Source organism: Cavia porcellus, unplaced genomic scaffold (assembly GCF_034190915.1).
Source record: "Cavia porcellus strain 051 isolate PalLab524CR breed Dunkin Hartley unplaced genomic scaffold, mCavPor4.1 scaffold_12, whole genome shotgun sequence".
Classification (NCBI taxonomy): domain Eukaryota; kingdom Metazoa; phylum Chordata; class Mammalia; order Rodentia; family Caviidae; genus Cavia; species Cavia porcellus.
This window is the reverse complement of record NW_026947495.1, coordinates 9,464,404-9,488,700: the sequence shown is the minus strand read 5'-3', so window position 1 is coordinate 9,488,700 and position 24,297 is coordinate 9,464,404. Positions and strand designations below refer to the sequence as shown.

Below are 24,297 nucleotides of genomic sequence, written 5' to 3'. Positions count from 1 at the left end.
AAAAAAAAACAACTGTAATTACATATACTATCAAAAAAAGCTTACTATTCTTAAAAATACCATTTACAATAAAAAATTACTAAAAAAATAATTAAACACTTAAAGACAAATTTGACAAAACTGGTAAATAAAAAGCCAGAAGAAAAGATGGCAGACAGATAACAGCTGGCTACTGAAGTCCCCTAAGATAGTCAACTTAGAATTCAACATAATACAACATGGGGAGCCCCGAACAGAGGGAGATGAATTCTTTTGACCCAAGAAGAAACTAAGGTGAGAAGAACCAATCAAACATAAAGTCCCGGTGCTATTATTGCAACAGCTAAAGGTTCACTGCTCCCGCCACCGCAGCAGGTGACTTGCCAAGCCATCTGAGGTCCCCCAACTTCGACTCACTGGAGGCACAGTCATACTGAGGTCGGGGGTTGGCCAGCCAAATGGAGGCAGGGAACCTGCGTCAACCTGTGGTGAGTAATGAAAGTGGAGCCATTCCAACAAAAGGGGGGCTCCAGGGGACAATATTCTGAGACAGAACAGTACTGGCAAGTACAAGCAGTGACTTCAGTCAGTTGTTCCCTTCCCAACAGGATTTGGTGGAGTGAGCTAGGTCTGGGTCACGTGACCTGCTGAGACCCAATAGGTTATATGAAATCAATTCCCTATGGTGGCACACACTGACCACACTAACACTGTGAAGCCTCACAAGTTTGACTGATCCAGAGGAGAAGCGGCGCATAGTAATACAGTGCAGGCCTCAGCAGCTTGACTGATGAATCAGACTGATGAATCTCCTCGGAGGGAAGAGGCCAGCATACGCTGCCCCTGCCTGCAACTCACTAGCACATTACAGTGGGAAGAGTCACCTAGCCAGCACACTTCAGAAGAACTGTAACCAACAAAGAAAGAAACTGGGAACTCCTGGAAGAAACAAAAAAGATGGGAAGAGGAAGTAACAACAAAAAAGTCCCAGGTCACAACCCTGAGAACACTGACCCACAACAGGTAAATACAAAGGAGAATGAGAACAGCAAACATGCAATATCAGACACAGCACCAGTGGACATAAAGAGATATATTCGGGACCTCATAGACGAGTTCAAAAGTGAATTATTTAGCCAAGTAAAGCAAGATATAAGAAGATTAATAAAAGAGATGCTAAGCACCCCTCAAGCAGACGAAGGAAGGAACTCAAAGGAGAGAACCATTTGATGAGGAATATAAACAAAATATAGAATACATGAAGCAGAGTCAAAGAGATTACGAGGAAATTTAAAACTCTATGGAAAGATGGCAAATCTGCTTGAAAGAAACTAAGGATAGATTATCCAAACTCGAGGACAATTTTGCAATGTGGGATTATGAAAGGAAAAACTTTTTTAAAATAACAAGGAAACAAGCAGTAACAATATAAAGGCTAGACGATGACAAGAAGATCTACAACTTGAGAATGAAGAATGTGAATGAAGAAGTAGGGGTACAAACAAAAGAACTACAAAGGCTATTCACAGAAATAATTAAGGAAAACTTCCCAAACATAGAAAAGCAAATGATATTCTGATATATGAGGCATACAGAACTCCAGCCACCTACAACCAAAACAGAGCTACACCCAGGCATATAATAATCAAGATTCCAGAAATTCAATATAAGAACAGAATACTTTGTTAGAGACAAGAAACAGATCACCCGAAGGCCCATCAAAGTAATGGCAGACTTCTCAACACAAACCATCAAGTCAAAAAGAGCCTGGAGCGAAATATTCCAAGCCCTGAAAGAAAATAACCTCCAGCCCAGATTGATATACACTGCTAAACTGTCTCTAGAAATTAATGGAGAAACAACATGCTTCCAAGACAAAGAGGAACTTGGGAAATTCGCAACCACCAATCCAACTCTACAGAGAATACTGCAGGGCATTCTGAGAGAGAAAAGTACCAGGATTCCAGAAACAGTGGCAGAGAGGCCTCAATGAATGGAGCAGAAAACAGAATGAAGAAGATAAGCAGACAACTGATGGCAAAAAAAGAGCATAACAGAAATGAGGCAGAGAAGGTTGATTATAATCTCTAATATAGATGGCCTTGATACACTAAATTTTAAAAAAAGAATCACACGTGGAGTAGATCAGGAGGCAAGGTCCACTGAGATGCTATTTATAGGAAATATAATTAACATGAAAAAGAGTACATGGACTGAAAATCAAATATGAAAAAACAATGCTCTATGTGACAGAGAACCAAGAGTAACAGGGGCAACTAGACCAGTATTTGTGGATAGGTTGGAAAGACAGGCTTTAATAGGTGAAGGAATACAACTAGAGATCAAGTCCAGGAGAGAGAAGGTTAGGAACCACTTAGGTAAATAGCAGGTTGTCACCTCCCAATTTAAAACCAAGGGTCTTGGTGAGACCCAAAAATGCACAGTGTACCCTGGGGAAGTGAAAGGGGAGGGAAGAGTCTTAAAAAAGATGGCAGAAGATATTGTTAAAGCGTATATCAGAATTCAAAGCCCACATTACTCGCACCACTCTGCTTAGATTTTATTCTGTCCCAGTTTGACTACTTGCATTAGATTTGAGGGCACAGACAGCTATCCCAAAAACATCAGGATATAGCACAGTAATCATCTTTATTTCCTACTATCTTAATCTGGAGCCCTATATGACTTATAATATTGTTTTATCATGACTGATCTTAGTTAAATCTGGTTTGTTTGATTGCTGTTTGGTATCAACAGATTTTATTCAAAATTGATATGACTGATACTATCAAGTCTGAGAGTATAGGCAGCTACACTGAAGATGACAAGACTCACTATGATACACATTCTGGTTTGATAACTGCCTGTTTTTAAAGTTTTTATACTATATACAAAGTTGTGTTTTTATTAATACTGTTATGTACTTATCAGTAGATATATATTCAATTATACTATGTCTGATGATACAGCCAATTCTATTGAAGATAACAAGAGACAACACAGGAACTATGGAAGAACTCCTTGTACAATGGTCTTATATGTCTTTTTCGTTTCATGTGTTTATAGGAATATGGTTTGCCTTGTTTTGTCTTGCTTTGTTTTGTTTCTCCCTCTAATATAGAAAGGATAGAAATACATGTTAAGACTCATGCATGTGCAGAATCTATAAACAGTTTATGAGAACTGATCTTATGATACATAATGAAATGAACAGATACTTTGAAGAAAAAGAGACACTAAAGTACCCAGTGCTGATTTTAGAATGTCATAATGTGAAACCCAGCAATAGTATTATTCTTCGTTCAGAGTGATATTAGACTGCTTGGGTTTGTTCAATCTCAACATAATTGAAGATATGGATAAATGCATGTATGTTTAAGTGTTTAGGATTGATAACCATATTTCTAAGTTTTTGTTGGATAGTTAAACAAAACTGGTTGCAGTCTCACTGTTTGAATCCCCACTTTATATACTGTAGTATCTTGAATAACTATTTGCAAGAGGACAATCTGTAATCATCAACTAATTATTTCTGTTTATTTTTTTGTTTGAAAGTATGTATTATTTCTACCCATTTTCTGTTTTGTTTAGTCTTTCTTTAAATAAAAATTTTTTAAAAAGACACTACAGTACCCCGCTGATCCCGTAGTGTCATGATGTGAAATCCAGCAATACTATTATTCTTTGTTCACAATGATTTTAGCCTGCTTTAGTTTGTTTAATCTCAACATAAATGAAGATATGGGTAACTGCATGTATGGTTAAGTGTATAGAATTAACAATCATATTACTAAGTTTTTGTTGGATAGTTGAACTGTTGCAGTGAGACTGTTTGCAGTCTCACTGTTTGAATTCCCACTTTACATGTTCCACTTTTGTACCTTGAACAACCATTTGTAAAACAACAATATGTAAACATCAGCTAGTGATTTCTTATTGTTTATTTTTTCTCTAAACGTATGTACTATTTCTATTTTCTGTTTTGTTTTAGTCTTTATTTAAAATTTTAAAAAAACAACATAAATGAAACACACACACCCCTAACACAGAAATTCTTACTTAATAAATGTCCATTTCCTTTTCTTCCAAATAACTCAGGGTTAAAAGCACATTAATTTTTTTAAGGTATTTGATGACAGATATAATTCTAGTAACAACATCACAGAAAGAAACACCCAAAAAAGGTAATATAATTTCATCATCAAGACATTTTTCAACTATAAAATATTATCCAATGGAAATATTTTTCTTCACATAAACATTGTATGCCTATATTCATTTTCACCACGTATTTTGTTATAGTTTATTTTACTCAATGTTTTGCTGAGCTTAGGCTTAGACACCAATATCTTGATTTTTTAAAAAATCACCTTTAAACATTATGTGATTTTACCTTCCCTTTGCTTTAGCAAAATTTCTTAAGACTAGATAATATAGAAGCCGATAGTTCAGTACTATCATATAACTTTTCTCTTTTTTAAAAAACAAAAACATAAAAATGATTACAGAATTTCAAAACAACAGGAGATTAACAATGGTTATTATAATGTGTATTGTCATCTTAAAGTACTTACTCAGCTTATAAGATACAGGCATTAAAAAATGATCAAACAAGAAAGTACAAACCGTTCTTTTTGATGAACTAACAGATTAGTAATTATCTTGCGTGTGTGTGTGTGTGTGTGTGTGTGTGCACGCACGCACACAATCTTTTCTTTTTTCTCCTTTCCCCCAGTTGTTCTTTGAACATTTTCTTCCCCTTTCACAACAGCTATTCTACATTTTGGATCTTATTTACTCTTTCAATTTTTTACACTAGGGAGACAATATGATGTTTACCTGAGTCTGATTTCACTTATGAGTACAGTCTCTAGTTGCAACCATTTACCTATAAAAGCCTCAAGTTTACAGGTGAGTAATACTCCACTGTATAAAAATACCACATCTTTCGTATCCATTCTATGGCTGATGGGCATTTGGGCTGTTTCCAAGATTTAGCTATTACAAATTATGCTGCTATGGGCATATATATGTATCACTGTGGTATGATGTTTTCTATTCTTCTGGAGAAATACTCAGAAGGGGAATAGGTGGGTCAAGTGGGCCCTTCAATTCTAGTTTTTTGGTGAATCTTCACACTGATTTCCACAGTGACTGTACCCATCTACACTTCCATCAACAGTGAAGAAATGTTCCTTTTCCCCCACGCCCTCTCCAGCACTTGTTATTGGTTGATTTCTTGATGATAGCTATTCTTTCTGAAGTGAAGTGGAATCTCAGTGATTTTTTAATTTGCATTTCTCAAATGACAAATGAAAAGCATATCATTCTTTAAATAGCAAATGCTGATTCTTTTGTTTTAGGAATTACACAAAAACAATATAATTGTAATCTGTAACATAGTCTTTCTTATTCATCTGCATTTTTTTTCTCTCAGTGGTCATTTTGCCTTATTTTACTAAAGACAGCAAGCACAGCAGATAAGAGGTCAGACTGTGGAGGCAAACTGCTTAACCCAATGCTACAGCCATTTACCAGGTGTGTAATATTAGGCAAATGACTTACATCTCTTCACTTAGTTTCCTTACTTGTAATATGGAGACGTAGTATAATACCATCTCTAGATTGCTATGGAAATTTAAACAAAGTGAATGTTTAGAAGAGGTATGACACATGATAAAATTATACAAATGTGTCTTAAGTCAAGTTGATGTAGTTAGAATGTGTCCTCAAAAAAACCAAGTGCTGGATACTTAATCCACATACAACAGTGTTAAGAGGTGAAACCTTTGAGAAAACAATTAAGCTTAGAGGACTCTGTCCTTATTAAATGAATTAAACTATTATAATAAAGGGTTTGAGGCTATAAATTTAATCCCTTATTCTGTCCAATCCATATAAGGCCTTGTTAGAATACAGCAAGATCCTTTGGTTCTATCCTGTTATACCTTATTGGATATTATTATGTGTAGTAGTATAAACAAATTTTCTATGGAAAATGATATAGTATAGTAGCCATATAATATAGTAGCCATTGTTTGTTCTCTGCTATTTGGTTCTGAAAGCCCTGTAATGCTTTCATTCTCTTGAATAGTTTTATACTGTTTTGTTATGTTTGATACTATCGTATATGAAGCTACGCTCAACTATTTCAAAGAAAGAGACATTATGGTAGCTACTGTTAATTATGGGTTGTGCTGTGGTAAAATGCTGTGTTACTTGCATTGTTCTGATCTGATCTGCTTTATTATGTCCTCTTTTGTCTTAATCTCTTTAAAATTAAAAAAAAAAAAAAGAATACAGCAAGAATGGGGGCTGAGGATTTGGTGTAAGTGCCTGCCTGGCAAGCACGAGGTCATGAGCTTGATCCCCGAACCACCACCACCACCACCACCCCACCCCACCCCCGCCAAAAAAAAAAAGACCTCCACCAGATGAAAGTCCAGGCTCCAAAACTGTTAGAAATAAACTTCTGTTCTTTGGTAGTATTCTGGAACAGATGCACAAAACCAACTAAGACATATATACTTAAGGGTACCTCCACTTTTTAGTTCTTCAGCCATACTGAGAATGCTGGAGCACGTAAGTGTTTATAAATCATTTTTCTGTATTTTATCAAAGTACCTTAAAAGACGAGTTAATTTTTAAATCAGTACTCTACCAAATTAGGGGTTTTTAAAAACTCTCAAGTCATTTTCAGCAGATATATAAACTATATATAAACCCTGACTATAACTATATATAAGTCATGTACTTCTGTCAGGCACCAGAAAAAAAACACAAAGTCATAATTCATTTATCAAAAATATAACACAGTGTTCATTAACAATAATTACAACAATGGCTCTCAGTGTCTGTTTCCTAGGATGAAAACAGGGACAGCATCTACATCTACTTTGTAAGATTATGGTAAGAATTATAGGAAATACATGTAAAGCAGTTAGAATACCCCCATATAATGAACACACACACACAGCTAACATTAAGTTCACTGTTTCAGTTTAGTGTTGTTTGGAATCTATTCTTACACACTACTGTACTGCCTCTCATTTGTTTATTCACCCCCGATGTTTAACACAGTCTATTTTATAGTATGTGCCCACTTGCTAGTCTCCTGATTTTAAAAATCACATAATACTGAATTCCAAAATATCAACATCTTTTAAAATTTTTTAAATCCTTACAAAGCTTAAAGAGCAAAATTTATACTTTAATACTGTAATAATAAAGTAACGACCAGGGTCACCATCAAAAAAAATTTGTGTTGAACACACCAACACTTTCCTGGTAGGAGTTTGATGCTTTTTGGTGCTTATTATCTAAATCAATTTAACTTCCAAATATTATCACATACGGGTCATCTCAATCAGAAATCTGATGTCAGTAAAAGTTGCCAAAACCTCAAATGCCAGGGCTGGGGATTTAGCTCAGCGGCATAAGCGCCTGCCTTGCAAGCAGGCAGTCGTTGAGTTTGATCCCTGGTACCGATAAAAACGAAAAAGACAAAAAAGAAAATGAAAAAAAAAACCTCAAATGCCAACAAAAACCCCAAGCCTAGTCAATTTTCCAAAACAAGTACCACAATCTCCTTCAATTCCTGCTCTGTCAAAAGGTTATTTGTATTCCTAGACTATCTTTATTATGAAGCCCATAAAGGTAGAAAATATTACATATCTTTATTATCTCTCACACCAACTCACAAGCTTTGCACAAGGCTAGCCCAGTGACAAACATCAACTCTGATTCTACTTAGAACCAAGACACGCTTTCCACCTGAAACTCGCTAGTTCCTAGGCCTTGGTTTCTGCCTACCCTCTGAACGCCTTGTTTACTCATCCCTCCTCCTAATAGATATCTCAAAACAATGTACGCAAGACTGTTTCCGATTACCTTCAGTGCCACTCTGGACCCCATTTCTGGGCACGACCTACCGCCTAACCAATTTGGAATTTGCTTATTTATTAAAAAAAGAAGAAGAAAGAAAACCAAGGCTTCTATCTATTTACTTTTTGTTTTCAATAGATTATGCTCACGTGTACGTAGGCTTGAATTCCTACAAGACCAACACTACCACTGCCATTACTATTTAAGTATACAGTACCTTTAGTATTTGAATATGAACTTACAATTTTATATTTACTATAAATTTTAGAATATTAGTAGTATTTTATAATATATTAAATATTTCCATGATACTTTTGTAAATAGTTGTTTCTCAATTATCTTTACAATATGTTGGAAAAATCTTATGTTCTAATTTGTTAAGAAGAGTTCCAGTTTTTGTTAACTAGGGATTATTTTTTAAAATTACTCTATTAAGTTATGATTGACATGCAAGAAGCTGCACATATTTAATACATATTACCTGACTTCGGAGATAAATATATACCTACGAATTTATCAGGAGAATATATGCCCAAGATAGTTTTTAAAACTTTTTCCTTTCATTCAGAATGATCCCAGTTCGGCTGGTAAATTATACAATCACACCCATATGCATGTCTCCTCCACCAGAATGATCCTCTCAAAACTCATTATCTGTTATCTTCAATATTTACATACAGAAGGCAGACGAACATTATGGTAGTAATTATACAAGTTAACAAACAAGTTACAAACAAGTCTAGTTTGCAAAACTAGATTACAAATTGCTTTTAAAAGTTTTATGATACCTTTTGAATCTTTGTAAGGTTTTCAATAAAAGTTCAGTGAATTTCAAAAATAAAATATTAAGAAAAAATAAAAACTAGTGTGAATGCAGGACACAGCTCAATGGCACAGCGCCTACCTGGTAAGTGCAAGGTCCTGAGTTTGATTTTCAGTACTCACTAAATAAATAAATAAAAATTTAAAATCCCCCACAGTATGAATAGTTCCATACAAAAGCCAATTATATGTATTCTAACACCACATTAAAAATACATAATATATGCCAGCAGTGGTACATAGTATAATCCTAGCACTAAGGCAAGAGAATCAGAAGTTCAGGTTCCATGTGGACAACTTTGTGAATCTCTCTCTCTAAAAAGTAAAAATAAAAATAGGATCCCCCATACTGCAAAACAATTAACATTTTTAAGAGATTTAAAAACCAGCCAGATGGGGCATCTCCTTCTGTAGGTGGTAGCCACTGTAAATTCCCTAGTACCTTGTTTTGAAGTCCTGCATCATTTTCATTGTTTTGTTGGGTTGGGTTTTATTCTGTTTTGTCTTGTTTGATTTTATTATATCTAATGGCGTAGGCAGCTATTTCAAAGATAACAAGATATATTATGGCAGTCATTTTGGATCTGCTATTACCTTGTCTTGAAGTTCTTGATTACATTCATTGTTTTGTTTTTACTGGTTCTATTCTGTTCTATTTTGTTTGATTTTTACCATGTCTGAAGATATGGGTAGCTATTTTGAAGGCCACAAGAGGCACTGCTGATTTCCTATTGAAGTCCTGTGTCACACTCTTTTGTTTTGATTGCCTTTATTGTTTTATTTTGCTTGGTTTTTTCTTTAAAATAAAGATTATGCTAGGGATTTAGCTCAGTGGCATAAGCGCCTGCTTTGCAAGTGTGCAGTCATGAGTTCAATCCCCAGTACCAAATAAAATAAAATAAAGATTACAGAAATAAAAGTAAAAACTACCCAGGTGTGATGACACCCACACTAAGGAGGCTCAGGCAGGAGAATCACTGTAAGTTTGAGGCCAATCTGGGCTACCCAATAAACTCAAGGGCAGCCTAACTATAGTAAGGCCCTGTCTAAAAAAATTTAATTAAAAAATTAAAAACCATTATATAGCCTCCTGATTCTAACTATATAGCAAAAAACAGACTGCAACAGCCTCAAAATACTGAAAAGAAAAATAATCACAATTTTCATTAACTAAACTATTTCAAGACAGGAGCTAAAGACTTCACACAAACGCAAACACAGTTCACTACCAAATTTTGAGAAACTTCTAAAAAATATACTCAAGGAATCCAAACACCACCAGATAGTAGAAGTGTACCAGCTGTGGGAGAACCAGAAACCCAAGTCTCGATGATAGCAAGTGAAGTAAAAAAACAACTTAACGCCTGAACTGTTTGATTAACTTTGCAGGTCTAAAACCGGTGGTCTGAGCATCTATTTAAGAGGATAACAGTATAAATATAGCAATCATGGAAAATTTCCTTCTGTCTTGCTTTTGAAATCCAATATTGTCACTGTTTTGTTTTGTGTTATTCTCTTTAAAACCCTTTAAAATTAAAAAAGTAAACAAACAAAAGGCATGGTTTCTCTCTTTATGGTTCAACCAGCCTCGAACTCAGAGTGATCCTCTTGACACCACTTGCCAAGCACTGAGACTACAAGGCATGCACCACCAACACACAAACTGAGCTAAAGCATCCCATGTGTCCATCAACAGATGACTAGGTAAAGAAAATGTGGTATTTATATATAATGGAGTACTTTTCTGCCATAAAAAGATAAACGAGTCATTTGTGACTCAATCACTTAAATAAATTAAATCAGACATACAAGCTTAAATATCACACAGTTTCTTATATGAGAAAATTTATATAAAGAGTAAAATAATGGGGCTAGGGATTTAGCTCAGTGGCATAAGTACCTGCCTTGCAAGCAGGCGGTCGTGAGTTCGATCCCCAGTACTGATAAAAAGAAAAAAGAAAAAAAAAAAAAGAAAAGTAAAATAAAAGACAAATGAGAGAGACAGAGACAGAGACAGAGAGACAGAGAGTGAGAGAGAGAAAGTTGCTAAATATCGCACCCAAGCACAGTATTACTGAGCTACATTCCCAGTCTTTCACTGAACTCTTAAAAGATACAAGTACTGGCTCCTCCCAATGTACTGAGTAAAAGTTCTCAGCAAATTCCCCTTCTGAGATCTTGCATAACCAAATACTGTATGGGGCCCTCAGTCCTCTCCTTCCTTACCTTCAGTCAAACTGTACTTTGTCAGTTCTGCCTTGCCCATCTTTGTTTCCAAAGAAACCTGCATTCCAAAGAAGCACATTTCCCTACTTAATCCTCACATTTGCAAAAAGGAACGGTTTGTCAACTCTTATGTGAATAACTGATCACATAAAATCATCCAGTGACCTCTATGATTATACAGAGGACATATGGAAAAAATACTAGGTAGACTGGGTATCAGATCAACAAATGTCAATATCAATTTATTCACTAAGAATGAGACAGCTAAGAACACTATGGGTACTTCTGTGCTCGGGTTAGAGATGCGAAGAGAGAAAAAGAGTAAGACATCTGATTGTGGGAAAAACATATCTACATACATATACTTTATATATGTATATATATATATAAAGGGCTAATTAGGGGTTAAACCCAGGGCGTGGATCATACTAGGCAAATGCTCTACCACTGAGTTATACTCTCACAGCCCTACTCCAACCCTGCCCCTTTTTAAATTTTTGAGTCAGGCTTCACTAAGTTGCTCAGGCTTGCCTTGAACTTGGAATCCTTCGGCCTTTCAAGTCTACACTTTTACAAATTTAGAAATCTGAAGTCTGGGCTGGGGTTGTAGCTAAGTGATATACCTAGCACTTATACAGGCCTAAATTCAACCTACAGCACAGGGGGGACAAATTTAAACCTTTAAGTCACTCTATCACAGTCTATTTCTACTTAATGGCAGATTTAAGATTGAACTCAGATTTCCTATATGTCCTACTTGTGAAAAAGCATAATCCAAAAAAGGTTTTTGCTCCTCTGTTTTACTATTTTAAGGAAATAAGATTAATGCCTCCTGATTCAGTCTGAGGAGAGACAGATCAAGACAGCCTATATGATAGCTTTAATGTGTTCAGGCATTTTCAAATAACCTTTTAAAATACCCACTGCCATGGTGGAAATCAAGTTCAGGGCTTTATACATGCTAAACAAGCACTCTACTACCCAGCTATAACCCTAGCCCAACTCCGTTTTTAAAGTTAATAATATCATGCAATATGTATATGCACCAATTCCCCAAGATGAATAGAATTATTATGTATTGCAAACATTTACTAATGAAAATTTTTTAATTTAAAAATAAAGTTAGTAATATCTTGTATTTAAACATGTAATATTTAAGTATTTACTGTCAAGCAGTACTTTATTTTGAAATTTGCTTCTGTGTATGTGTGTGTGATACTAGAGATTGAATTTAGGAGCCTCATACACGTTAGGCAAGTGCTCTACACTGAACTACATCCCAGGAGCAGAATTTACAAAATTTCTAAGGTGTTCAGACATTAGTAATGAGAAACAGAAGGTAGCTCTCAGCCTTAGTACTGAAAAAAATCTGCTTTTGAGACCCTACTGCATTAACCCAAATATAATCAGTATATAGTTGCCCTCTAATGACTTTACCCCAAAGCCACTATGTCTCTGGTATATATAATATTACCTGTGAATTGAGAAAGCATAGATTAATTATGTGCTCTAAAATCATAGAATGTAAATTAGCATCACCAAATTCAATTTTACGGTTATGGGCTACTGGATACAACCTTAAGGCTGGAAGATTTATTAAGGGATGTTCCCAAGGGATATCTTACCTAGAGTTTTCCCGAAGGGAAAGCAAACCCTCCCTCAATGTACACACAACAGGAGAAAAAACAAATTTTTGTTGCTCTTCTTAATTTTTGTTTTAAACTGCTAAAATTTGGGAATTGTTTGCAACCTGTTCATAGTGATAAAGCCTAAAACATAGTAAAAATTACTCTGAAAATTCTTAGTATTTATTCTATTTGTTGAGAAATCTTATCATTAGTTCTCTAACACTATATACTATGTAAATTCTCCCAAATTCCTTCTCCTTGTGTGAATACATTTCCCATACCATATTCAAAATAGAGCAGGTTTTCTTAGCCAACTGAAAAGTGCTGTAATGCATATAAAGACATCAGTCAGGTTTACTCATGTATTGATCCAACTCTATAAATTAGTAACTATTAAGGCTGAGAGGTAAGAATATATCTAAATCTGAGGCCATGCTGTCCCACCTAAGAAGATTCCAGTGCACATATTCCCAAAGTGAATTCTACATATACCAACGAAAACATGTGAGGCAAGTAGAAACACAGAAGTGGTAGGAACCCTTACTCTACCTGAAAGAACCACATAAAATTCCAATATGATGGGTTGGAGATTTAGCTCAGCGGCATAAGCGCCTGCCTTGCAAGCAGGCAGTCATGAGTTCAATCCCTGGTACCGATAAAAAGACACAAAAAAAAAAAGAAAGAAAGAAATTCCAGTATGACTTGGAGTAAAAATCTTGACGTCTCCAAGCCTCCTTTTATTCACCTGTAAAATCTACCATGATCTACCATGGTTACTATAATTACTATAAAGTTGAAAAAAAAATGTAGCAGGCCAGAGGTGTAGCTCAGTGGTTCAGCACTTGTCCAGCATGCACAAGGTCCTAGGTTTAATCCCCAGGGCCACCAAAAAATTTTTTAAAAATTACATTTCTGGAACATAGGAGATACTCAAATTTTACATCTCCTTCTTCCTAAGATAGTCTGAATTTACAGAAAAAAAATTTACAATTTTATGATGTCCTCAATGCCAGAAGACATTACAAGAACAGAAAGCCAAAAGGAGACAGGACTGATGTAAACAAGGATAAGATTAAAAAGGAAATGAGTGAGACCAATTGCCAAGATAATAAAAATACAGAATTAAAATACTCGTGAAATGAAAATATTTGTAATTGGTCTTAAAGGCTATAAAGAACAGAAATATTGATGTGGTATGGACATCAAACCTGAGAAGCTCTTTGTGGTGGTGGCTAGGTTGGACTGCGAACTTAATCAGCTTTGAGATCTACCTAGGGAATTGGTGAAGTGTAATTCTAGGTGTATCTCTGTGGGTCACTGAGGTGTGGCTGTGGTGTGTTGTCTGGTCCCTAGACTCTTCCTCGTGGGCAGTGATCTCCTGCTCTGCTTCCTGACCACCATCAACTAAGCAACTCTGTTCCACCATGCCTTTCTGCCATGACACACTGATCTCGGAGCCATTCACCCTGGACTACAACCTCTAAAACTATGAGCCAAATTAAACCTCTCATCTTCACGTTGGGTACTTTCCCAGTGATGAAAATCTAACTGATACACTCTACTAGAATGCAAAGTAAACCACTAAAGAGATGGAAATACTGAGAGAAGATAACAGATGTGGAAAATGAAGACTTTTGCTATGGTGGGAGATCAAACCTAGGGCTCAGTACCCTAGGCAATACTGCCACTGGGCTAAATCTTCAGCTGGTATTTCCTCAAAATATTTTTGCAAATTCACCAAAAGTCTCCATTTTTTCTATCCGTACAACCTTCCAATACACTACTGAACATTCACCACTAGCTAAGCTTTTATATATATATATATATATATATATAGGATTCAAGCCAGAGCCTGAGCAACATCACTAACTCATTTTACTACAATGCCCTGACTGAGTTTCAACTTCAGTCCACTCAGTTAGAATTACAAGCCTGTGCCACAGCACTCAACTTTAAGGTTTTTATCAAAGCAGTATATTTGTGCTCCCATCAAGTAACCAAAAATTAGCTGTTTATACACTTATAATGACTAGTTAATTAAACATTACATAAACTAATGAAATTGTGAATATGAAAAAAGAATTGTTCCTACAAAAATGAAGTTTAATATCTAGAAAGACTCAAATGCTAATTACCAAAAAAACTTGTTAAATTAAGTATAAAACAGCCACAGTGGTGCAATCCTGTAATTCAAATTACACAGGAGAAAAAAAAAAATTACACAGGAGGCTAACACAGGATCACAAATTCAAGACCAGCTTGGGCAACTTAACAAGATCCTGACTCAAAACAAAAAGAGCTGGAGGAGGGAGTGCAAGATATAGATGAGTGGTAAAGTATCCTCAGGTCAAACCCTATTAGCAACAAAAAAAATTAAGAATAGATGAACCAATTGCAAAAGACCAGGAGGGAAAAAAAAAATCATACAATTCTAGATGGATTGTATTTCACGCTGCTTCACATTTATGTCTTTTAAAACAAAATTTAAAATATATCATTTGTATTCCCTATACTAATAAATTTTTTATTAAATTGTATACTAACAGTCCTAATCATATTTTTTTATTATGGGGGAGAGTGTTTCTTTTTTGAGTTTTTTGAGACAGGGTTTTGCTATGCAGTTCAGGCTCACCTTGAACTTACTTTGTAGCCTGGGCTGGCCTCAAAGTCACAGCAGTCCTCCTGCCTCAGCCTCCCAAATGCTGGAATTACAGGCATATGCCACCACACCTGGCAGTTCTAATTATATTAAGTAAGAGCTCATGGTCTGAGTAGACAGTGGATGATTTTTACAGTAATGAATTATACTATCTGGACATTTACATAGTAGACATTGTCCTAAACATATCATCCCACTTAAACTTCCTGTGAGTTATGTACTATTATCTCTGTTATACAGATAAGGAAAGTGAGGTTTTCAGAGGTCAAACTGGTGTTGAGACACACTTAGATCTGACTCTCAAGATGCACTTTGTTTGCTACCTTTATTTTACTACCTTTATCTTTTCGGTATTTTTAATTTTTTCAGTAAATATTATAAGAACAATTGGTTAATGTGAAGCATTTGTTAATTTAGTTCACCTGTTGCCTATTATTAAAGATTTTCTGGAAGCATCCTCCCAACCCTTCTACACAGTTTGTACTCAACTCAATGATAATATAATAAAAGGTGTTTTCACTGCCCTGATGAGAGAGTGGCAAGTTAAAAATCTACATGCTGGAGCCAGACTAACTGAATTAAGATCCTCACTCTACCAAAAACAAGATGTGTAAAAGTGGGTAAGTTACTTACTGTCCCTGAGCTTTATTCGGTCCCCTCATTTAAAATAGTAACTAATTCACTAGGTTGGTATAAGGATTAAGTGAAGTAAATTTTTCAAATTAATGCTTACATCAGTGCCTATAATAGAAAATTTAGTGTTTGCTAAATAAAGCAATAATAACATGAGGAAACCCAATCAATAAACTTCAGTAGACAACTTTGGTAAATCATCATTGATTTTAAGAAAGCTTACAATGCTGTGAAACAAAGTCCCTACGAATTAAATACCAAAATCAATGTCTAATCAAGGACAACTATGTCTGTCCTTGAATAGCTAACTTCCTACTAGAGGACATGGAGCTGATTATAGTGCTTGTGCTTAGTATGATGGTAGAAGCAGATGTACACAGTGCTGTAGGAGCATTCTGTCTGGGTGAAAACTACCTTTAGAAAAAAATTTCATAGTTTATCAGCTACATAGTCCCTTTTAAATTTATGGTACTATGAATCTTAAACAGATAATTATTGAGGACCTATAAGAAAGGCAGTGTATTTGTTACAGTAGGAAATTTTAAAAAAGATCCTAACCCTATCTGTCTATGAGTTGGGAATACAAAGTACGAAAATACACACACACACACACACATATACACACCAATCTAAGAGTTAAGTAACAAAAGTACCAATGCAAGAGATGTTAAAGAGAAAACCTGTGATGAAGCACTATAAGAACCAGGAACAATGTTTCAAATAAATCTCAAGAATATCTAAGACAAAATTACACAAGCATATTTCTTGTAAGTATATTTGTATGTGCAGAGATAAAGACAGAGACATATTCTACATGACATTTTGAGAATAAGGAGAAAATATTTTATTTCCAAGATACTATTTGTCCTGATTTATAAAGAGATGCATGGGGGGCTGGGGATTTAGCTCAGCGGCATAAGCACCTGCCTTGCAAGCAGGCAGTCATGAGTTCGATCCCTGATACCAATAAAAAGGAAAGAGACCAAAAAAAAAAAAGAGAGAGAGAGAGAGATGCATGGAAAAACTTCAGGTAAATTATTACATGAATTAAATCACATTTTTAATAAGAAAGTGTGTTGAGGGGGCTAGGGATTTAGCTCAGCGGCATAAGCGCCTGCCTTGCAAGCAGGCAGTCGTGAGTTCAATCCTTGGTACCGATAAAAACGAAAAAGACAAAAAAAAAAGAAAAAAAAAAGAAAGTGTGTTGAGCCAGGCATGGGTGGTGCATACCCGTAATTGCAGCACGCCGGAGGCTGAGGCAAGAGGATCACCATGAGTCTGAGGCCAGCTGGGCTACATAGTGAATTCAAAGCCAACAAAGACTATATAGCAAGACCCTATGTCAGAAGGAGAGAGACACAGAGAGACAGAGACACAGATACTGAGACACAGGTGGGGAGGAGAAGAGGAGGAGGAGGAGGAGGGAGGGAGGGAGAGAAAAAGAGAGACAGAAAGTATTGATTGGGAATACTGGTGCACATCTGTCAGCACTCTAGGGGGCTGAGATAGGAGGATCATAAGTTTGAGCACAGCCAGCACAACTCAGTAAGGCCTGTCTCAAAAAAAAATTTTTTTTATTTTTTTTTTGTCTTTTTCCTTTTTATCGGTACTGGGGATCGAACTCACGACTGCCTGCTTTCAAGGCAGGCGCTTATGCCGCTGAGCTAATCAAAAAAAAAAAAAAAAAAAAATTTAAAAAAAAAAATTTTTAAGAAAGGCTAGAGATATAAGTCAGTGCAAAGGGTCTGACTTTAATCCTGAGTCCCCCACTCAACCCTGGCCATAAATAAATAAATAACTGACAGAGAATATTTTACATAAGAAAATACTATTATGAAATCTGTAAAACAGGTGGTGCACACCTGTAATTCCAGCACTCGGGAGGCTGAGGCAGGAGGATCATTGTGAGTTCAAGACCATCCTGGGTTACAAAGTGAGCTCAAGATCAGCCTAAACTGCATAGTAAGATCCTGTCTGTCTCAAAAAGCAAAAAAAAAAAAAAACCTGTAAAATAATCACATACTAAATCTCTAATTAACTGCCCAGGAAATACAATTTTATGTTACATATATTGTATTTGTATTTGGCTTAATAAAAGGGGTTTACTTAAGTAACACCTCCTTTCAGCAGGAACTCAATAATTCATTCTTTATTCATAAATATTAATAATACAATCATTATGAAATGAAAACATGGAGTAAAATTTAAAAATATAATTCTTTTCGCTTTTGTGGTGCTGTCGACTGAACCCCAGAATTCATAAATGCAAAGTATATGACCCCTCATGGAACTATATACAGCCCCAATCCACTATTTATAATTCTTCAACTTCACATAATGGTAGAATTAGGACTTGAATCCAAATCTTCTGACTCTATATAGAAACACAGCCAGGGCGGTGCAAGCCTGTAATTCAGCTACAAAGGAGGCTAAGTTAGGAGGCTCACAAGTTCAAGACCAGCTTGGATCTTTCAGCATTCACACCATTACAACAGAAAATAAACAATTTTCTCAAAATGTTTTTTGGTAGATCTAGCCTTCCTTTCTAGTATATTCCCGGACACTTCCGTGCAAAAAAATATTGACCAAGAGAAATTTAAACACACTTCTTTTTTTTTTTTTTTTTTTGTCTTTTTCCTTTTATCGGTACCAGGTTAAACACACTCCTTAAGAGTACAGGAAAAGACAGGGATTGAACTTTTCCCATTTTTCTCAAGCCAGGTTTCTTACAAAATTTGTAACATCAGATATCTTGAGTTTGTCACTAAAAATCTTACAGATCCCACAAAATCAGACTCTAAAAATACAGCTGCACAGGATTCAGGATTTACAACTCCTGTGGTTTTGTCCATCTTTAGGCCACAAAAGATAAACAATAAAATGCAAAAGTTAGCCTAACAAGAATCAGCAACAAATGCTACAACTATTAGGTAGAAGATTATTGGAGAACAGGCTAGTGTTGTTGCTAACTGGTCATGTGACAGATTAAAAGCTAATTGTAAAAACAGACATTAGTCAAGTGATCAAACATAGCTTCACAAATAATGAAACAGAACACTTCATGTCTCCTGGGAGTAAATACACAATACACAGCATCATTTATTAGATACTGATTTTTGTTAGTCTGCTTTTTGTTGTTTGTTTGAGACAGGGTCTTGCTATGCAGTTCAGGCTGGCCTTGAACTCAGTATGTAGGCCAGGCTGCCATCAAATTTGCAATGATCCTCCTGCTTCTACCTCCTGAGTGCTGGGATTACAGGTGTGCATCACCCCACTCAGCAATTTATTAGATATTCATGTCTTAAATGTTTTACGGGAAACTAACGAATCCTCTAAATCTATTTTACAGTTAAGGCTAGTATAGGGAGATACAGGAAGAATTAAAATGACACTGTGAAAGAAAAAACTGGCAAATCCAGAATGTGAATCTTTTCAAAAGAAAGTCTTTTTTTTTTTTTAAATCATTTTAAAAGGGCAGTGAAAAAAGCAGAGGTAAGGCTGGTCTAGATTAGAAGAGGTCAAAAAAAACCTTACACCAAATGCAATCAATACCTTGCTGGGATCCTTCTTTGGTAAGGGAAGATGCACAAAACCATAAAGTCCTAAACAAATAAAGAAATTTAAGTAAGGAATGATAATAGCTTATACTTAGGAATTACCACATCTAAAATAATTAACAATAATGGTTATTTAGCTATATAAAAAAGTCTTTATCTTTAGAGGACACATGTTGACATAGAGTGAAGGGTCATAATGTAAACAGTTTAGTTTCAAACAACTCGGTCAAAATTCTACACATATTTATAAAGAGCAGCAAGGTACCAAATGTGTTGAATTTCAAAGATGTTTCACTCCTGTTCAATATACTACTTGAAACACTGGCCAGAGTTATCAAGCAAGAGAAAGAAATAAAAGAGAAATGTATAGGAAGGAAGAGATCAAATTATCATTATTTATAATCAATATGATCCTCAACATAGAAAACCTAAAAAAATCCATCAAAAGGCTCCTAGAATAACCAAATTCAGTAGCAAGACACTGAATCAACACATAAAAATCGACAGCATTCCTATACAACTATAATGAAATCACCACGAAAGAAATTAGGAAAATACTACTATTCACAATAGTATCAAACAAATTAAAATACTTAGGAACTAATTTTAGCAAGGAAGTGAAAGATCTCTATAACAAAAACTACAGTTCCGGAGAAAGGAGATCAAAGAAAACATCAGAAAATGAAAAGACATCCCCTGTTCCTAGAAAGGAACAATATAGTCAAAATGGTCACAGTACCTCCAAAACTGATACATAGATTTAATGCAATCCCAATCAAAATGTCAACAGCATTCTACATAAAGCTAGGGAAACCAAGCCTAAAACTCATATTGAGCCAGACGAGGCCCAAAATAGCAAAAGCCTTCCTGGATAAGAAGAAAAAGTAGGAGGCATCACAATCTCAGACTTCAAGTTATACTACAAAGCTACAGTGATAGCAGAATTGTACTGACCTGAAAACAGATGTGTGGATCAATGGAATAGAATAGAGGATGCAGGAAACAACCCCAGGCACAGCTATTTGGTATTTGACAAAGGGGCCAAAAATATACACTAGAGGAAAGATAGCATACAGTGAACCCAGCACTGTATCTCTAACCATACCCTAAACTAAAATCACAAATACATCAAAGATCTAAATATTAAAAGAGAAACATTTAATCTGCTAGAAGATAAAATAGGTAAAACTCTTGAAGACATAGACATAGGCAAGGACTTTCTAAACAGAATCCCAACTGCACATGAAATAACATCAAGAATCAACAAATGGGATCATAAGAAATAGTAAAGGAAAACAACATGAAGAGACAACCTACAGAATGCAAGAAATTTTAGTCATCAGCTAGAAGACTAAATATATCTAGAATTATATAAAGAACTCAAAAAAATTAGATCCCCAAAATAAAAGTTCCAACCCAGAAACTGGCTACTAAAGTGAACAGACATTTCTAAGACAGGTAAAGGCCAATAAATGCATGAAAAATGTTTAACATCACTAGCCACTGATGAAAGTAACACTAAGAGCCCATCTTCCTCCAGAAAGAACTGCTACCATCAAGAAATCAAATAGTAATAAATGCTGGAGAGGATTTGGGGGAAAAGGAACCCTTTGTTAGTGGGAATGTATACTAAGTATTATAGAAATCACCATGGAGAGTCTGCAAAAACTAAAAATTTCATTTGATCCAGGTCTTTCCCTTCCTGAAACTAAAGACATCACACTATAGTGATATACACATACTCATATTTATAGCAGCACGATTCATAAAAGCTAAATCTTGGAAGTACCAAAGTCTATCATCAGATGTATGAGTAAAGAAAATTTGGTATTTACACACAGTGGGATACTAATTTATCCTGCCATAAAAGAGGATAAATCTGAGTCATCTATACAGAAATGGACGGACCTAAGACCATAATATTAAGTGAAATAAATCAGACACACTAGCTTAAATATTACATGATTTCTATTACATGAAAAAAATCACAATATAAATAAAGAGCAAAATAAAATGTAATAGGAAATAGGACAATAGAACTTTTGCAAAAGGTCCAAGAGATGGAGGGAATGGGAAGGAAGGAGACTAGAAGTAGAAAAAAAGAATTAAGATGTGTTGTGTACACGTACTAACTCCCCATGAGGAATGCAATCATTATGTACTGTAAACATGTACTAGTAAAAATTTAAAAATAATTTATGTATTCACTATTCTCACTTTCTGTGTATGTACTTGAAACTATTTCACAATAAAAAGGTAGGGGTGGAGAAACTCAAAAGCTCCAATTTCAGAATACAAAAATCAATCTTAAAGCAAAAAACTATGTAGAAAATGTAGAATGCCAAACACTTTTCTTTCTTTTCTCCCCTTTCCTCCACCCTAGGATGGAACCCAAGGCCTTCACACTGTACTATATCCAACTCTTACATTTTTTATTACGTGACAGCGTCCAGGCTAAGCTCCAACTTGGGATAGTACTGTCTCAGCCTCCCAAGCAGCTGTCATTAGGGGCATGTGCCACCATACCCAGCTTTTACTTCTTTTTAATACAGTATCTGTTAAATACAGGTTTACCTCTTTGATAGCAATAAAATAGGAAGGAAAGAAACAAGTATTTAAGATAATCCTTTAGGGGCTGGGGACATAACTCAGCAGTGCAGCACCTGCCTGGCAAGCTTGAGGTCTAGAGTACAATTCCTGGTGACCCCCCCCAAATAATAATAATAATCCTTTAACAGTTAGTTCTCTCAAAACAGACACATGGAGGAGTGCACAATTAGATAACAACTCTATGTTCAATCATATTCAACCTAATTCAATAAGACTCAACATATTTATACTTTAACCAATCAACAAATCAATTTGTGAGGCATCCACCTGCTAACTCTGTATGTCTTTTCCTTAAAGACATTACACAGATATTCAATAAATTTTCTTCAATGTGATAATATACAGTACTTGAAACCCAATATTATCAGTTGAGGATCAACAGGTTTCTTAAACATGTGCAACCTCAATTACTCAAGGGAATTTATCACTATTTTCTTAGTAAAGACCTCTTTTTCACTAATCATAAAGAAATAGGCTGTCACAGAGCTAGCTCACACTGAGTTTCCCTGACCCAGTGCCTACTTTTGTCTTTGCCCTTTCCTTCTCTTCTCTAGGCCCAAGCTTACTCTACAGAGCCAGTTTTCCCACACATACGCTCTTCACTTTCTCTTTCTTCAATAAAGTCTTTTAAAAAAAATAGTACAGACCAATGTTAAGACGAAAGTTTTCAGTTAACTTATACCACTCTACATATAAGTACTACTGCTGCATCAAAATAACTTTCTGCAGTATTCTACATATTAAATGTTACATGAAAGTCAGAAATATTGCACAAGACAATGCAAAATTACTGTGTTACCATTGCCACATAATTCAGCAACAAATTTTGCAATAAGGAAATCTCAAACAACCCAACTGTGAGTTCCCTGTAATGCACCAAGAACAAACTGCGAAAGTAAAATTGTATATGTTGTTTTACCAACCACTTTTTTTTTGCAAGAAAGGAAGCTTCTTCTGACCAGTTCTAACATGAAAACAAGTAAAGGTGCCTAGCACCACCTTTTCACACGTATTTTAAAAATCAAGGAAATGACTTGGCAAGGCTGCAGCAAAACACACCAGTCTGCATCAGAGGAAAAGCATATATTATCTTTTCTGGTGCTTGGAATTTATGCCCAGGAAGAAATATAGCCAGTCTCATTTTTCTCACATTTTTCCTTTTACAAGACTGAAAAACATTGTTTTAACAAAAGACATTCACATGAGTCAAGGTTTCTTTGACTGCCAGCTACATGACTTTGGGCAAGTGCCTCAACCTCTCTGAGCCTCAATTTTCCATCTGTAATGTGGGGAACAGAGTATCCACTTCACTGGACTTGGAAGGTGAAGTAAGATAATACACAACAGCTCCCAGGCATAAGAATAAGTGCTAGCTCAATGTTCCATAAAGGAAAGAGAAACAATCCTACAAGAATCCTACAAGACAAACACTTTTTCGCTTACAGCACATACCTGTACCATCATAGGATCAGCTGCACCCTTCCGACTAAAGTCCCCGCAGAGTACGTGTCTGACAGTTACTCAGCCTCCTTCACCTGACCCGCCTTCAGGACGGGATGCAAGGAACCCAAGTCCGCTCTCCCGAGCACGGCAATCACCCTGCGCAATCCCCGCCCCGGGAGCGGAGCACAGGCCTCACCAGCCTCAGGCCCCTCCACGCTCAGAAGCCCGGCCACGGCCACACACAAAATGTCACGCATACATACGCGCGCACACAAGCACGCGCGCGACACTTACCGACCACTACGCGGGGCCGTACAGAGCCGCAGGCCGGAGGAGGGGCGCCCGCAGCCAGGCCCGCCCCTCCGCCCCCGCGCGGCCTGTCACCGCGGCCCGGGGTCCCGGAGCTTGCCCGGGGACCGGAGGGGCGTGCGAGAGCCGGGCGCGGGCTGCGGGGCCAGGCCCGACACTCCTTTACATGGGGCCCGAGCCCTCCTCTGCGCTGCTTGACACAGCAGCCCGCAGGCCCGCGGGGAGCTGGGTAGGAAAGGAGGAAGCCGAGGGTTGGCGCCGCCAGAAGCAGAAGAGGCGGGAGCGGCGACTCGGCGGCCGGAGACGCGAGACGTCCGGGGATTCGTCCTCCCCTTTTCTGCCGCTGGCCGCGCGACCACGAACGCCACACTATGCGGCCACACCGCCGTCGTCAAGCTCCGCAGCCGAGGGTAGCCCAGCTACCACTACACACGGACCGTGACGTCTGGCGTAGCGCGGCGCACGTCACGGCAGCTCTTTCGGGCACGCGCAGCCCTCCCGCCAGGGACGGATTCCGCCGCGGCCGCGCACCCCGCCGGGCAGAGCG

At 36.7% G+C, this 24,297-nt stretch overlaps 1 protein-coding gene across 4 annotated transcripts in view; it reads right to left on the bottom strand.

Annotated features, from left to right (window-relative positions):
- The window catches only part of Map3k2 (mitogen-activated protein kinase kinase kinase 2), a 93,439-nt gene extending 69,565 nt beyond the window's left edge, over window positions 1–23,874 (bottom strand). For 2 of the 4 annotated variants that reach the window (XM_063258828.1, XM_063258830.1), the window contains exon 1: window positions 23,736–23,874. The gene's annotated coding sequence lies outside the window, so the exon portion shown is untranslated. The other 2 variants (XM_063258832.1, XM_063258829.1) reach the window with 2 other exon arrangements.
- Between the last annotated feature and the right edge of the window lie 423 nt (window positions 23,875–24,297).